General features: G+C 42.3%; 1 protein-coding gene across 1 annotated transcript in view; it reads left to right on the forward strand.

The window, feature by feature from the left end:
* Window positions 1-13,979, forward strand: part of LOC132229638 (ferritin, heavy subunit-like) — a 63,995-nt gene that overhangs the window by 8,572 nt on the left and 41,444 nt on the right. The window lies entirely within an intron of this gene.

The raw sequence follows: 13,979 nt of genomic DNA on the forward strand, positions 1-13,979 counted from the left end.
TCCATTTTCAGTTTATTCTTGTGTATGGTGTAAGTTGGTGGTCTAGTTTCATTTATTTTGCATGTACCTGTCCATTTTTCCTGACATCATTTATTGAAGAGATTGTTTTTACTCCATTGTATACTCTTGCATCCTTTGTCAAATATTAATCAAGCATAACAGCATAGGTCAATTTCTGGGGTCTCTGTTCCATTCCATTGATCTATATGCTTGTTCTCGTGCCATTACCAGGCTGTTTTGATTATGGTGGCTTTGTAGTATAACATGATACCTGGTATTGTGATCCTTCTACTTTGTTTTTCCTTCTCAAGATTGCTGTGGCTATTTGGGATCTTTTTTGGTTCCATATAAATTTTTGGAGTGTTTGTTTTAAGTCTGTGAAATATGCCGCTGGTATTTTAATAAGGATTGCATTGAGTTTATTATTGCTTTGGGTAGTATGGACATTATAATGATATTGATTCTACCAATCCATGTATATGGTATTTCCTTCCATTTGTTTATATCTTCCTTTATCTCTTTTTCAATGTTCTGTACTTTTCCAAGTACAGATCTTTTACCTCCTTGGTTATGTTTATTCCTAATTACCTTAATTTTTTTGTTGCAATGGTAAATGGGACTGTTCGTTTAGTTTCTCTTTGTGAGAATTCATTATTGATGTATAAAAATGCTATCAAATTCTGGGTGTTAATTTTGTATCCTGCTGCAATGTTGAATTCATTTATTAAATCTAGTAACTTTTAATGAATTCTTTAGGATTTTCTATGTACAATGTAACGTCATTTGTGAATAATGAGAGTTTTACTTCCTCCTTTCCAATTTGGATGCCTTTTATTTTTTCTTCTTGTCTGATCACTGTGGCTAGGACTTCAAGTACTATGTTGAATAAGAGTGGTGGAAGTGGACATCCCTGTGTAGTTCCTGTTCCTAGGAGAAATGGTTTTAGTTTTTGCCCATTAAGTATGATTTTGGGTTTAGGGCTGTCATATATGGCTTTATTATTCCCACTTTGCTGAGAATTTTTATCAAAAAAGGTTGTTGGATTTTGTCAAATTCTCTTTCTGTGTCAATTGGTAAGCTCATTTGACGTTTACCTTCTAGTTTGTTTATGTGATGTATCACTTTTATTGACCTGTGAATATTGTACCCGCCTTGCATCATTGGAGTAAATCCCACTTTGTCATGAAGTATAATCTTTTAAATACATTGCTGGATTGTGTTTGCTAATATTGTTTTGAGAATTTTAGCTCATTACGGATATTGGCCTGTATTTCTGTTTCTTTGTAGTGTCTTTATCTCATTTTGAAATTAGACTAACATTAGCCTCATAAAAAGAGGTCTGAAATGTTTTTTCCTCATGGAATTTTTGGAATAGTTTGAGGAAGATACATGTTAGTTCTTCTTTGAATGTTTGGTAAAACAACCCTGTGAAGCCATCCAGACCGGGGCTTTTGTTTGCTGGAATTTTTTTTTTTATTAATTCTTCAATATTATCAGTAGTTATAGACCTATTCAAGTTTTCTGATTCATCCTGATTGAGTTTTGCAAGATTGTACTTTTCTAGAACTATGTCCATTTTGTCCAGGTTGTTCAGCTTGTTGGAATGTAGTTGTTCATAGTATTTTTTTACGTTCTTTTGTATTTTTTTAAAAAAAATTTTTTTATTGATTTTTTACAGAGAGGAAGAGAGAGAGATAAAGAGCTAGAAACGCCGATGAGAGAGACATCGATCAGCTGCCTCCTGCACACCTCCTACTGGGGATGTGCCCACAACCAAGGTACATGCCCTTGACTGGAATCGAACCTGGGACCTTTCAGTCCACAGGCCGACGCTCTATCCACTGAGCAAAACCAGTTAGGGCTTTTTTTTTTTTGGTTTTTATTTTATTTTATTTTTTTTATTTATTGCTTAAAGTATTACAAAGGGTATTACATATGTGTCCATTTTTTCCCCCCGCCCTAGACAGTCCCCCAGCCTCCCCTATCCCCCAGTGTCTTATGTCCATTGGTTATGCTTATAGGCATGCATACAAGTCCTTTAGTTGATCTCTTACCCCCCCTACCTCCTGCCCCCCAACCCTCCCCGGCCTTCCCGCTGCGGTTTGACAATCTGTTTGAGGCAGCTCTGCCTCTGTATCTATTATTGTTCAAAAGTTTATAATGGTCTCTATTATCCATGAATGAGTGAGATCATGTGGTATTTTTCCTTCATTGACTGGCTTATTTCACTTAGCATAATGCTCTCCAGTTCCATCCATGACGTTGCAAATGGTAAGAGTTCCTTCCTTTTTACAGCAGCATAGTATTCCATCGTGTAGATGTACCAAAGTTTTCTAATCCAATCATCTACTAATGGGCACTTAGGCTGTTTCCAGATCTTAGCTATGGTGAATTGTGATGCTATGAACATAGGGGTGCATATATCCTTTCTGATCGGTGTTTCTGGTTTCTTGGGATATATTCCTAGAAGTGGGATCACAGGGTCAAATGGGAGTTCCATTTTCAGTTTTTTAATACTGTCTTCCATAGTGGCTGCACCAGTCTGCATTCCCACCAGCAGTGCACAAGTGTTCCTTTTTCTCCACATCCTCTCCAGCACTTGTCGTTTGTTGATTTGTTGATGATAGCCAGTCTGATAGGTGTGAGATGGTACCTCATTGTTGTTTTGATTTGCATCTCTCGGATGATTAGTGACTTTGAGCATGTTTTCATATGTCTCTTGGCTTTCTGAATGTCCTCTTTTGAAAGGTGTCTATTTAGGTCCTTTGCCCAGTTTTTGATTGGATTGTTTATCTTCCTTCTGTTAAGTTGTATGAGTTCCCTATAAATTTTGGAGATTAGGCCCTTATCAGATATGACATTGGCAAATATGTTTTCCCACACAGTGGGTTGTCTCGTTGTTTTGATAATGGTTTCTTTTGCTGTGCAGAAGCTTTTTATTTTGATGTAGTCCCATTTGTTCATTTTTTCTTTAGTTTCAAGTGCCCCAGGAGCTGTATCAGTGAAGAAATTGCTTCGGCATATGTCTGAGATTTTGTTGCCTTTGGATTCTTCTAGAATTTTTATGGTTTCCTGTCGTACATTTAAGTCCTTTATCCATTTTGAGTTTATTTTTGTGTATGGTGTAAGTTGGTGGTCTAGTTTCATTTTCTTGCATATATCTGTCCAATTTTCCCAACACCATTTATTGAAGAGACTATCTTGGCTCCATTGTATGTTCTTGCCTCCTTTGTCAAATATTAATTGAGCATATTGGTTCGGGTCGATTTCTGGGCTCTCTATTCTATTCCATTGATCTATATGCCTATTCTTGTGCCAGTACCAGGCAGTTTTGAGAACAGTGGCTTTGTAATACAACTTGATATCTGGTATTGAGATCCCACCTACTTTGTTCTTTTTCAGGATTGCTGCAGCTATTCGGGGTCTTTTTTTATTCCAGATGAATTTTTGGAGAGTTCGTTCTAGATCTCTGAAGTATGCCGTTGGTATTTTAATGGGAAGTGCGTTGAATTTATAGATTGCTTTGGGTAGTATGGACATTTTAATGATGTTGATTCTGCCAATCCATGAACACGGTATGTTCTTCCATCTGTTTATGTCTTCCTCTATATCTTTTTTCAACGTCCTGTAGTTTTCTGAGTAGAGGTCTTTTACCTCTTTAGTTAAGTTTATTCCTAGGTAGCTTAATTTTTTTGGTGCGATGGCAAACGGGATTGTTTTTATAATCTCTCTTTCTGAAAGTTCACTATTGATGTATAGAAATGCCTCAGATTTCTTGGGGTTAATTTTGTATCCTGCTACATTGCCAAATTCATGTATTAAGTCTAGTAGCTTTTTGATGGAGTCTCTAGGGTTTTGTATGTATAATATCATGTCGTCTGCAAATAAGGACAGTTTTACTTCCTCTTTTCCAATTTGGATGCCTTTTATTTCTTCTTCTTGTCTAATTGCAATGGCTAATACTTCCAGTACTATATTGAACAGGAGTGGTGAGAGGGGGCATCCCTGTCTTGTTCCTGTTCTTAGGGGAAATGGTGTTAGTTTTTGTCCATTGAGTATGATGTTGGCTGTGGGCCTGTCATATATGGCTTTTATTATGTTGAGGTATGATCCTTCTACTCCCGCCTTACTGAGAGTTTTTATCAAAAATGGGGGTTGAATTTTGTCAAATGCTTTTTCTGCATCAATTGATATGACCATGTGGTTTTTTTCTTTCAACTTGTTTATGTGATGTATCACGTTTATTGATTTGCGGATATTGTACCATCCTTGCATCCCTGGGATAAATCCTACTTGGTCATGGTGTATGATCTTTCTGATGTACTGCTGGATCCGATTTGCTAAGATTTTATTGAGGATTTTGGCATCTATGTTCATGAGGGATATTGGCCTGTAATTCTCTTTCATTGTGTTGTCTTTACCAGGTTTTTGTATTAGGGTGATGCTGGCTTCATAGAATGAGCTTGGAAGTGTTCCTTCCTCTTGAATTTTTTGTAGTAGTCTGAGGAGGATAGGTTTTAGTTCTTCCTTGAATGTTTGGTAAAACTCCCCTGTGAAGCCGTCTGGTCCTGGGCTTTTGTTTGATGGAAGCTTTTTGATGACTGCTTCAATATCTTCCATAGTTATTGGCCTGTTGAGATTTTTAGATTCTCCCTGAATGAGTTTTGGAATGTTGTATTTTTCTAGGAATTTGTCCATTTCCTCCAGGTTGTCTAGTTTGTTGGAGTAGAGCAGTCCATAGTATTTTTTAACAATCATTTGTATTTCTGTGGGGTCTGTTGTTATTTCGCATCTATCGTTTCTGATTTTGTTTATTTGGGTCTTCTTTCTTTGCTTCTTGGTGAGTCTGGCTAGAGGTTTGTCAATCTTGTTTATCCTTTCAAAGAACCAGCTCTTGGTTTCACTGATTTTCTGTATTGTTTTTTTGGTCTCTATGTCATTTCTTTCTGCTCTAATCTTTATTATCTCCTTCTTTCTGCTCACTCTGGGGTTTTCTTGTTGCTCTCTTTCTAATTCTTTGAGTTGTAGAGTTAGATGATTTACTACCATTTTTTCTTGTTTTTTTGAGATAGGCCTGTAGAGCTATAAACTTCCCTCTCAGGACTGCTTTCATTGTGTCCCATAGGTTTTGGATTGTTGTGTTTTCATTGTCATTAGTTTCCAGGATGTTTTGAATTTCTTCTTTGATCTCATTGGTAACCCAATCAATATTTAATAGCATGCTATTCAGCTTCCAGGTGTTTGAGTATTTTGGGTTGTTTTTATTGTAGTTTATTTCTAATATTATGCCATCGTGGTCTGCGAAGATGCTTTTTATGATTTCAATCTTCTTGAATTTGGGGATACTTTGCTTGTGACCCAATATGTGGTCTATTTTTGAAGATGTCCCATGAGCACTTGAGAAGAACGTATATTCCCTGGCTTTGGGGTGAAGTGTTCTAAAGATGTCTATTAAGTCCATCTGATCTAGTGAGTCATTTAGGATTGCTGTATCTTTGCTGATTATTTGTCTAGAGGACTTATCCAGTGCTGTCAGTGGTGTATTAAAGTCCCCTACTATGATTGTATTGTTGTCGATCTCTTCTTTGATATCTTCCAGGAGTTTTTTTTATGAATTTGGGTGCTCCTGCATTGGGTGCATATATGTTTACCAGGGTTATATCTTCTTGTTGTATTGATCCCTTTAGTATTATGAAGTGGCTTTCCTTATCTCTTGTTATGGCCTTCACTTTGAGGTCTATTTTGTCCGATATAAGTATTGCTACCCCAGCTTTCTTTTCCTTTCCATTTGCCTGAAAGATATTTTTCCATCCTTTCACTTTCAGTCTGTGTGAGTCCCTTCTAATGAGGTGGGTTTCTTGTAGACAGCAGATGTATGGGTCATGTTTTTTTATCCATTCAGCCACTCGATGTCTTTTGTTTGGAGCATTTAGTCCATTTACGTTTAAAGTTATTATTGAAAGGTATTTGTTTGTAGCCATTTCTTTTTTTGTGTGTGGCTGTTTTCTTTCTGAGCTTTTTATTTCTTATTTTTATACCAGTCCCTTTAGCATTCCTTGCATTGCTGGCTTGGTGGTGATAAACTCCCTTAGCCTTTTTTTGTCTGTGAAGCTTCTTATTTCCCCTTCAAGTTTGAATGATAGCCTTGCTGGATAGAGTATTCTTGGATGCAGTCCTTTGCTTTGCATCACTTTGTAAATTTCTGTCCATTCTTTTCTGGCCTGATGTGTTTCTGTTGAGAAATCATTTGACAATCTAATGGGAGATCCCTTGTATGTAACTTTCTGTCTCTCTCTTGCAGCCTGTAAGATTCTCTCTTTGTCCTGAACATTTGCCATGGTAAGTATGATGTGTCTTGGTGTGGGTCTTTTCGGGTTCACCTTGTTTGGGACTCTCTGGGCTTGTGTGACTTTTTTCTTCCCCACCTCAGGGAAGTTTTCTGATATTATTTCCTCTAATAGGTTTTCTAATCCTTGTTCATCTTTCTGTTGTTCTGGTACCCCTATTATTCGTATGTTGTTTCGTTTCATGTTTTCCCAAAGCTCCCTTAGGCTCTCCTCCTGTCTTTTAATTTTTTTCTCCAATTGCAGTACATTTTGGGTGTGTTTTGCTTCCTTGTCTTCTAATTCACTAATTCGGTCCTCCGCTTCTCCTAGTCTACTGTTGATACTTTCAATGGTGTTTTTCATTGCAGCTATATCACTCTTCATTTCTTCTTGGGTCTTACTTAAGTTGTTGATTTTTTCATCTGTTTCTTCTAGCTTCTTCCATATGTTATTGATTTTTTCATCTGTTTCTTCTTGCTTCTTGCAGAGGTTGTCGATTTTTTCCTCCATCCGGTTTATGCACTCTAGGACCCTTATTCTGAATTCTTTTTCTGTCATGTTGCATGCCTCTGTATTACTTAGCTGCTTTTCTGGAGAGTCCTCCTTCTCTTTCCTTTGGGGGTTTCTTTGTCTACCCATGTTTGATCTCACTGACATATCTAGACGTTGAGTCGTTCAGTGGTTGCTCCCTTGGTGGCAGTGACTCCTTGGTCTGTGGTTGCTCTTCGGGCGGTTGCGGTAGCAGCTGCTCTTCAGTTGTCAGCAGCTCCTCTGGTGGGTGCTGTTCACAGCTGTGGTGGCTCTTCTGGCTGGTGGGGCGAGGTTTCACGTACAGCTGCTGTTCCTCAGCAGAGGGTGTGGTGCTCAGGAGGTTGCTGTTGCTTGGATCTGCTGCGTTGATTTAAAGGCACAAAATACAACACAACAAGGCACCACGTACCAGGCACTATACATAAATATATTCACGATATTAATAACCCCAAATAAAGGTGACCACCCGAATTAAGAGAATTAGGGGATAAGAAAGAAGGAAGAGAAAAAGATAAAAGAACAAAAAGAAAAGAAAAGTAGGGACCAAAAAAAGGAGTGCAGAAATGAAATTGGGAAAATGGAGGGGGGAAAATAAAAGCGAGAAAAGAAAAGACATGAAAAAAAAAGAGCGAAAAGAGAGAATGAAGTGGAAGAGGGGAAGAGACTTTTTATATGAGGAGTATACTCCTATAGAACCGCCACTAATCCCAACAAATTCCAGCAACAGCTTGCTGGAGATGAATGCAAACTAGAAACAACAAATAATATAAAGATGAAAATAGAATGGAGAACACTAATCCCAAAATAAAATAAAGAGAAAATAAAATGGCACTTTAAAAAATGGTATAATGGTAGCAGTAATAATACTGGTTAAAAATAAGAAGGTAGTAATTAAAAGGGTAAAATCAGGTGATGGAAAAAGCAGAAAAAAAAATTGGTTTCTTAGTTAAAAGGTGAAAAAAGAAAAAAAAAATTGCAGTAGTGAAGGTCCTTCGGTTCTTCTATTCTTCAGTGTGGCTCTCCTTAGACCTGCCAGGTATTCAGGAGAGTATTGAGTTTCCCTGCGATACACTGTTCCTCTGTGTTGTAAACCACAGTCCTTATTTTAAAGCAGGCCGTATTTGTTTCCCAGACTGCCTTATTTTGTGTTTAGCAAAGAGTCAGTTTGTGGGTCAGCCTCTGGGTGGCAGTGTTCTGGGGTTGGCCTCTGAGGCTATAGGGCCTCTCTGTCCAGTGGAAGTTCACTGCCCAGAGCTGGCTGCATAATAGTTAGCGGTGCTGTGTTGTTGCTGGGATTCTAGTTCTTCTTTGAATGTTTGGTAAAACTCTCCTGTGAAGATGTCTCTTGGATGATTAGTGGCTTTGACTATGTTTTCATTTATTTCTTGGCCTTCTGTATGTCCTCTTTCGAAAAGCATCTATTTAGGTCCTTTGCCCATTTTTTTTGATTGGATTATTTATCTTCCTTTTGTTAAGTTGTTGGAGTTTTCTGTAAATTTTGAAGATTAAACCCTTATCGGAGATAACATTGGCAAATGTGTTCTCCCATGCTGTGGGCTTTCTTGTTCTTTTGGTTGATGCTTTTTCTTTTGATGTAGTCCCATTTGTTTCTTTTCTCCTTAGTTTCCATTGCCCTAGGAACTGTATGGGTCAAATATTGCTATACTTTATTTAAAGACTTCAAATAAATTCAAACTTTGAGAAAATTTGATGTAGTTAAGTAATTCCATTAGTGTGTTGAAAACATTCAACCATTCAAACATTTAATTTTATACATAATTTTTATGTGTGCAGAATTCTAATTTCTCTTTTTAAAAATCTATTTCTATTGATTTAAGAGAAGAAGGGAGAGGGGGAGATAGAAACATCAATGATGAGAGAGAATCATTGACCACCGCTTCCTGCACTCCCACATTGGGGATTGAACCTGCAAACTGGGCATGTGCCCTGGCCAGGAATTGAACCCCGACTTCCTGCTTCCTAGGTCGATGCTCCACCCCTGAGTCATGCCGGCTTGGCTAATTTCTCTTTTTTAAGTTATATTTGAACATAGTGTCGTGGTCATGGCTTGCTCTTCAGGTTGATGTTTAGTGAAAAGGCTCCAATTGGGAGTTTACAGGTTAAATTTATTATTTATTAAATTAGGAGTAGCCCCTGTCTATGGGCGCTGGGTTCTGTGAAGCCATGGTTCACTCCTGCCCATCTGCGCCTCTTCTGGAGGCTTCCAGCATTTGTGTCTGCCTTCAGCAGTGACACGTGTTTACGACACTCTGACCTGTCGGGCCGAGCTCACCTGCACCCACAATTGAAGGCGCCCCCCATAACCTGCTCTTCCCCCCCCCCCCAGGTTTCCTCTTCCAGCTCCTGTTCCTCAGAGTTGGATCTTTTCCATCTAGTGGCTGCGTGGCCAGTCAGAGCTGCTGGGTATCCGGGTCTTCCTTCCCAGGTCCCGCAGGACTGCGTCTGGCAGGCCTCCCTTCCCGACTGCCCCTTCCACAGGGCTCCACGCCCCCACCTGGTGCTGTTCCCGCCTCCTCCTCTGGGCTCAGCTGCGCTTCAGAATGAGGGATGTGGGATGTGCAGCGCTGCAGACAGATGTGCGGTGCTCTGTTTCCAAGGAGCTAGACGGCTTCTGGCCGAGGCGGTCCCCCTGGACTGAGAAGGCGAGAGGGTGGCTCACAGGCAGGTCCCAGTGCTGTGGCGGGTTACTCTGGGCTGCAGCCTGCAGTCCGCGTGGCCCTGTGCCAACCCTGCACACTCAGACCGGGTCTTACAGGGTATGTCCCGTGGCCGTGAGTGTCCTACCAGGTGTGCGTTGATGCGCTGGTTTTAAAAGGACTGACGCTTTCAGCATAAACGCCTCAGCTGGCTGAAAAGAAGGGTCCCTGAGAGGAGCGCGCTGCCACGATGGTCAGGTGTGTGCGATGACGCTGGGTGGGTCTGTTTCACTCGTGCAGGTCGGAGCTCCCTCTCTGGAGGCCGCGCTGAGGAAGTGCGGTGATGTCTACAGAAAGGGAAGCGAGGCACAGAGGGTGGCAGCCGGCTCACCATCCTTGCCCGTTTGTATGACTTCCACCTGGTACAGTCTCTCTGCATCTCCTACATGTTGGAAAAACTGACTGGAACTTTCACAGAGAAAGATAAGGAACTGATCCTTTTCAGGCTGAGAAACGGGGATTTTCATTGAGAAAACACGATGCTATGTCCCTGGCAATGATCAGAGAGACCAGGGCAAAGCACGTTCCGGGACCAGACCAGGGACGGTGGGTCCCTCGAGCTGCCTCCTAAGTGCCTGAGTGCGCAGATGCTGAGCAGCAGGTGAAATAAGTGGGGAAATGCTGTGTGTGATGCCCTAGCCATCTGTTACTGTCTGCTCCTGGGATGAAGATGTTTTTATCGTGAGTGTGTGAGCAAACCTTATTCCTTTACTAAAACTCGGGTATTTTGTGAGTTTAAGAATCGATTTAATTCACACTCATCTGTTCAACAAATGTTCACTGAGGAAGGCCGTTGGCTCGGGGCTCAGGTGTCAGCGACCTGGACTTCTGGCTCAGCCCTGCACAGCAATGTGACCCGAGTCTTCCAAGCCTCAGTTTCCCCTTGTAGAACACAGGGCTGAGCAGAGCTCCTGCCTCTTTTCATTTTGTGCAGATCAGAGATAGGGGAGGGCAGGGGAGCCTGAGGGATGTGTGAGGAGCAGGGAGAGGGTGCGTGTGGGGCCCACAGGGGAGCAGGGCAGAGGCCGTTGCAAGGACTTGGGCTTTGATCCTGGAGGCCCCTGGAGGGTTCTGAGTGGGAAAATGGCCTGGGAAGGGTTCGTGCTAACGGTCACCTTGGCTACAACGTAGAAGACAGAGGTAGTCAGACAGGGAGACCCCCTTCAGGGGTCAGAGATGGTGGTGGGAGGATTAGCTCTGTGGTAGTGGATATGGGTGTGGGAGTTGGAACTGACCAGGCGGGGGATGGGTGGGAGGGAAGGCGGGGTCAGCCCATGTTCTCAGCTGGGCCTTTAGTGGACAGCAGGACATGCAGGAGACACAGGCTCAAAAGGGAGGACGGGACCATCCTGAGACCCGAAATGCTCACTGGGATGTGCTGTGGTCTGAGCCCTCTGAGGACGCACAGCCCTGAACATACGCAGTGATGCTGTGTGAATGCTATCACTGAAAAGGGAATACTTGGAGAAATCTCAGACAGGGGTATCTGGGAGGTCTCTGAATTGTTCTTGCAACTTTTCTGTCAGTGAGACATTCTTTCCAGTTGAAAAGTTAAAGAGTGTACAGGCCAGGGGTGGGGAAGGAATGGCCAATGTTGTGGAGAGGAGGGGTGGCTCAGAGCACAGGGCCAGGAGGGAGGAGTGCAGGGAGGGGGGAGAATCAGTGGGAGGAGGGGGGTGGAGGGGAGCAGGAGAGGGAAGGGGAGCTCTGTGGGTAGTGGTCCAGGCCCCGGTGGAGGTCTGGCGGGGGTCCGGTGCCGGGTCATGTTAAAAGGCTGCAGAGGCTGGAGTGGGGATGGTCTGCCTGCGACCATCGGGTTTATCAGCAGTGGTGGCCACGTGCAGAGTTGGTTTGTTTCTTCCCAAGTTGAAGTGATGACAATTTGAAATGGATGGCTCTCTCTTTCTTTTCTTTATGTTTTTAAGGTTCGTTGTGTGCTGGAAACGATGTTGTTTCTGAAGAACAGTGACATGCAGAGGATTCCGGGCTGTGAGCCTGAGCCTGTGGAGAAACTGAGGAAATTGCTAAGAGCAGAAGTGAGTTCCCTGTGGATGTGGACCCACCGTGGAAGGGTGGGAGGTAGTTGGAGCCGCGAGTCGGGTGCCCGGCCTGGTCAGCAAGAGTTGCGAGGGATCGAATGGCAACTCTGTTTCTGCGGTGAGACCCTGTGAGGGGCCTGTGTGCAGTGAGTCCCTGTGAGATCAGCATCCCCCACACTTAGCCGGTGGTGCTGGACTCGGCTGTGCAGCAGAATCACCATAGACCTTCTGATCACTTTGGAAGAGGGCCCACCAGGACCGGAGGCGTTAGCCCAGCAGGAGAGAGGCTTGTCTATGTAACCTCCCCAGGTATTTTTACGTGGGGCCACAGCAGAGACCCACTGCCCTCTCCAGTCAGGGTGTCCTCTACCCTTACTTATTTATTCATATTTTTGAGGAGAATTCTTATTTTATATATACTTTTATTGACTTCACAGAAAACTGGAGACGGAGCGCGAAAGAGAAACACCAATGATGAGAATCATTGATTGGCTCTCTCCTGGACACCCCGCATTGGGGATGGAGGCCACAACTGGGACATGGGCCCCAACCTGGAAGCCAACCATAACTGCCTGGTTCTGGTTCATAGGTTGACACTCAACCACTGAACCAGGCCGACGAGGCTCGGGTGCCGGTAAAACTGCCTGTATAAAGAAAAGAATGGTATTGCTGGTTTAGTTAGCTTCAAGGTATTCTTTGAAACTATTGGAGACGTTGCTAAGAATTGATAACTGAACATTTGAGAATGACTTTCTACGACCTAATGGAACCCACTCTTTCTTTAAATCCTATGCCAAGGATGTGCTTATTGATTTGAGAGAGAGAATCATTGATGTGAGAGAAAAGCATCAATTGGTTGCCTCTCATACACACTCCCACTGGAGAATGAACGCCCAACCTAGGTATGTGCCCTGACCGGGAATTGAACCCACAGCCTTTCCGTGCAGAGAATGATGCTCCAACAAACTGATCCACACCGGCCATGTCGTGGAACCAATTTTTAGGAAAGAAAACTTTATGTGACTCCTAACCTTTGTGCATACCCGTGGTCCAAAATACAGCTCAGTCCATGGGAGCTCATGGAACACCTTGATGACTTTGAGTTGATTGAATGAGATGCAGTGTGTGCAATGTGCTCATCACTGTGCCAGACTTGTGCTCACTCTTTTGTGGTTTCAGTCGGCCTCATCCTGTTTTCTGTGTCATTCTTATGTATTTTCCTTAAAAATAGCGCTAGGTTCATAAATTTTGCATCGTTTCTCTAAAATGTTGGCCCTGAAAACTGGGAGCAGAGAGTTTGAAATTTTATCATCCAGTTTATATCTCTTTGGCATAAGCTCATCAATTCAACTGTTCTTGAAATCTTGATTTGCATAATGATAAATAATTTTCATCATCTGAAGATTCCTTAAAGTATATGTTATTTGCTGTGTTCTCACTTCAGGTCACTGCATCTATAAATTTGTTTCCAGGTTAGATCACATTTCGTTGGACATTAATTGAAATCTCATCATGCTTCCCACAAATGAAGGCGGTTAGATTTATGGAATAGCTTCTATACGAGGAATTGATTGAGATAGTTATGAAAAAGTAACCACTTTAGGTGGGATTTTATTCATTTTTGTTCTTTTGTTTGGGGCAGGAATAGACTGTTGGGGACTTGCTATGATTACAAGGAATATTAATGGTGCTCTGTTAACCATGATTGTTCTGTTCTAATGAGGGAAAGCACGTTCTGATCTGGTGGAGAGTTGTCCGCCCTGGGACATGGGAGCTAACAAGGGAATGCAGGCCACCCTCCTTTCTGAGAAAGGCCTAGATCAGCAACCTCGTTGCCTGTAGTCTGGTCCCGGAGCCACCCGGCCTCTGCCAACCCCCAGCCGGAGTTGCCTGTAGCCTGTAATCACTATACCTTCCTACTTTCCCAGGCCTGAAATTTCTGCTTTCCCATGGGATCTTTGTCTTCTACCCAAGATAAGCAGCTGGCTTATGGGAGGTGGGGACAGGGGGTAGAGCAAACTTTTGTGGGTGACCTGCTGCTCTCTCCTTCTGCTGCATTCATGGAATAAATGATCTCAACCCTGTCTCTGCTTCATTGGCTCAAGGAGTGACCAGCAGCCCGGACCCATTGCTTGTCCAGATTCACTTTCAGTAATTTTATAACAGTCATTGGAGCTGGATAATTAATCGAAATGCTAATCAGTACTCTCCCCCCACCCCCAATCTAAGTCCAAAGATTTCATCTACTTTAAACAATTTAAATTTATCTTAAATTAAGAACGAGTTTTTTAATTAACCCAAGTAAAATCATTACTAGTTTAGAAATAATTGATTGGCAGCCTAAATGTTTAAATTCTGTTCTGAGG

Source organism: Myotis daubentonii, chromosome 3 (genome assembly GCF_963259705.1).
Source record: "Myotis daubentonii chromosome 3, mMyoDau2.1, whole genome shotgun sequence".
NCBI lineage: Eukaryota > Metazoa > Chordata > Mammalia > Chiroptera > Vespertilionidae > Myotis > Myotis daubentonii.